Consider the following 3,373-nt stretch of genomic DNA (forward strand, 5'->3'; position numbering starts at 1 on the left):
CCAAAATTTTTCTCGAACAAAACTTTTCGATTTAACCCTTTCTTAGACAAACAATCGACGGTTCTCTACACTACGTAGATACGCTATCAATAGAGCTTCTAGTATGTTTTAATGCAAAAAACCACTTAGCTAACAAACATAACTGAAGCAACAAAGATATAAATTAAAACTATGTATGGAACATTTAGGTGAGACAAAAATGAATTTTACGATTAACTAATTTATTGAGAAAAAAGCTTTGCTATGCGAATAAAGTATATGATCAGTTTATGACTTTCATTTTGTTTCAGCATTAATAATGCATATTTGATGAGCAACGAAGACGTAAAATTTGTTCTGAGATTGTCAAAATATTCAAAAGCGTTCACGAAATTGGATCAATTGCTACTCTGTGCATATTAAATCGAAGGAAAGCTATGGAGGCTGCGGCAAATACAATTAGGTTAATTAATGAATTAAGACCCGGTGAGTTTCTTTATCTCGTTATTAATTTGTCTAAAGCGCAACCCAGACGTCTTACAAACGGGTCTACCGCAAATGTTTGCTTGGAAGCGATTTATTTAAGTTCGTTGTTTCAATAATGATATAAATTATATGAAAGTAACAAATATTATTTAAAGGACCACATTGTAATACATGGTTTCATTGGAATGTTTTTTTTTCTTTTTTCAGTTTAGATACTAATAAGGGTAAAAAGCTGATTCAAAAAAAAAAAAAAACTTAAATAAAATGTATCAGTTAAATATAAAGTATAATATCCTCTGCAATTCCAAAATTAACGATATGTTTTTAAAAACATCAATCATGATAACTTCTGCTATATTCACACAAGTAAAAGACGCCCAAAGATCCTTGAAAACGCGTAAAGAAAACAGCATTAATCAGGGTAAGGAAGCTGTATGATTTGAATATAAAGTGGGACTCATGAGGTGTGACGCGGGGCATGTGAGATGGTCATTAGTCATAAAGGAGAGAGACGTGCTCAGAACTCTGATTTCCTGGTACTTAGGCGAAAATGGCCTCACATACCTCCTGATATGGCTTTTGTTTTAGTCGATTGCCAAATATTCTCTATTTCCCGGTTTTTCTTTTTGAAATCTTTAATAATCCAATAGACAGATAGCCTATGAAACAATCACACAAAAATTTGGTAATAGTTTAAGTTTCAGGTTTATAATAAACTTTCACTACTGACTACTTTCTAATTAGTACTATATTTATGGGCGGTGGTGACCACTTAACATCAGGTTAACCTGCTTCTTTGCAGGCCAATTGCTCTGCTATAAAAAAGTATTTTGGAATTGAATAATGTGCTTTCGGATAACACCTGAAATTAATCCATACAAATTCAATGGTTACGCAGACTATAATTTAAAAAAGCGACGCTCAAATTCAATAAAAAATACTTCTACTTGGCACCCTACCCATAACTAGATTATGAAGGTAGTATGACAGTCGCAATAGAAACGTCCAGTCCCAATTTAAATATATGATCTTTATGCATCACTGGACTAGCGGATAATACTCAGGGGTGGACATCGAATTTGTAAGATCGTAATATTATATGACAGTGTAGAGTTTTCGGACTGCATACTTAATAGAAACGAATTGAACGTATTTCAGTATTTTTCTAAAAACGGTATAAAATATTATAGGGTTTGAAATTGTTGTTCTCTATTGATTACGGCAGATAAATGTTTTTACGTTGAGTTAGTTCAATTAAATAGATACATTGAAAACTGAAAACTTCTCAGTTATACAGATAACACAATTGATTAATAAATTGTTATAATATGCAATAGTGACATGTTTATTTTTATTATCTACCTTGTATAGGTAACTGATAAAATTACGGATTCCCGAGAGTTTAAAATGACGAAGCGTTAACCATTCTAATAAGGGAAGGAAATAAATTACAGCGAGGTATCTACAACATAAATCAGATACCATTTCGCACGTACGTTTTAGCATTCCCTAGAAGGAGTGAAATCAGTGCGGCGGTAAAAATCAAATTGAGTGGCCGATAAACACGCCAGGACCGAGGGCGGGCGAATTTTGATTACAGCGAAAAGTGTTACTTATTCTCAAATAAAAAATTCCTCAGGAAAAATTTCGCTGATGTCGATATTGTTATGGCGGGTTTATGTTGAAAATTGGGGGTACGGTTATTGCATGTCATTAGGAATTATGGGCTTCCGAGGTACGCCGGAGAAAAATTTGGCATCGAGGTGGGACGGTTTTTTTCGATAATGTAATTATTGGAAATTTATTCCGCGCCTAAGTGGCTTGCTTTGTAAACGTCGCGCGTTCACACGCCATATTTCATTGTTCGTTTCATATATTCAACTACCAATACCAATTTCGCGATATAAAGAATTAGTATTGCTTTCTCTATTTTTTACGTATGCACCCATACTAAGAAAAATTCTAATGCAATGCTTCTTTTTTCGCATATAATATTTACTTGAAGTTGCTAATGTTAAAATTTTAATTCTTATTCCATTTAATTGCAAGCAATATACTATTGAAATGTCCAGATTATACATGATATCCATTCAATTACTTTCCTCGTTGTACCCTAATGCAAAAGTTAAACATAATGACTTCTACGCAAAATAAGTCAAGAAATTATGCCGCGTACGTGCTCACATGTCCCATAAAATGGCACCGGGACTTATTTCATATAGTTACGGGCCCATAAAGCATAAAAGGCATTCAAATGTGATGTTATTTTGCCGCCAACACGGGGTAATTTATTTTCGTGCGATTCATAATTTTCTTTTATTCACTTTATGTTGATTTTCCTTGGAGAGTAAGTACGTCGTAACGATAATATTATTTCAACAGCCCCATGCATCACGTTTGCTTCGGCCGCTGTTCCTATGTTTTATTTCAATGTTTATGTTTCTGAAGAGGCTTCCATCTTTGTTTCATATGAACTCTTAATGGAATTTAATTATACGTTCGCAGTTAATGTCTTTTTTGAAACCGAGCTACGTTTTTTAATCTTCTTGCTAATTAAACTGCAAAAGAATGATAATATTTTGCTTAATTGGCCACAGGAGCGGAAAGTTTTTAAATTATAAGAAGAATAGTGACGCCCCGCGGTTTCACCCGCCTAAGTCCGTATCCCGTTGGAATATCGGGATAAAAAGTTATATATGTTATTCCACTTGTCCAGCTGTCTACGTACAATTTCATTGCAATCGGTTCAGTAGTTTTTGCGTGAAAGAGTGACAAATAATATATAATATATATGCGTAACTGTAAAATAACGTTTATTAGTAAATCTTAAGTCAATATTTTAAGTTATCATTAAAAGTTAAATTTAAATCATTAATTAAACAATGATTGTGTAGTATGGCTAAATCTA

Source organism: Zerene cesonia, chromosome 19 (genome assembly GCF_012273895.1).
Source record: "Zerene cesonia ecotype Mississippi chromosome 19, Zerene_cesonia_1.1, whole genome shotgun sequence".
NCBI lineage: Eukaryota > Metazoa > Arthropoda > Insecta > Lepidoptera > Pieridae > Zerene > Zerene cesonia.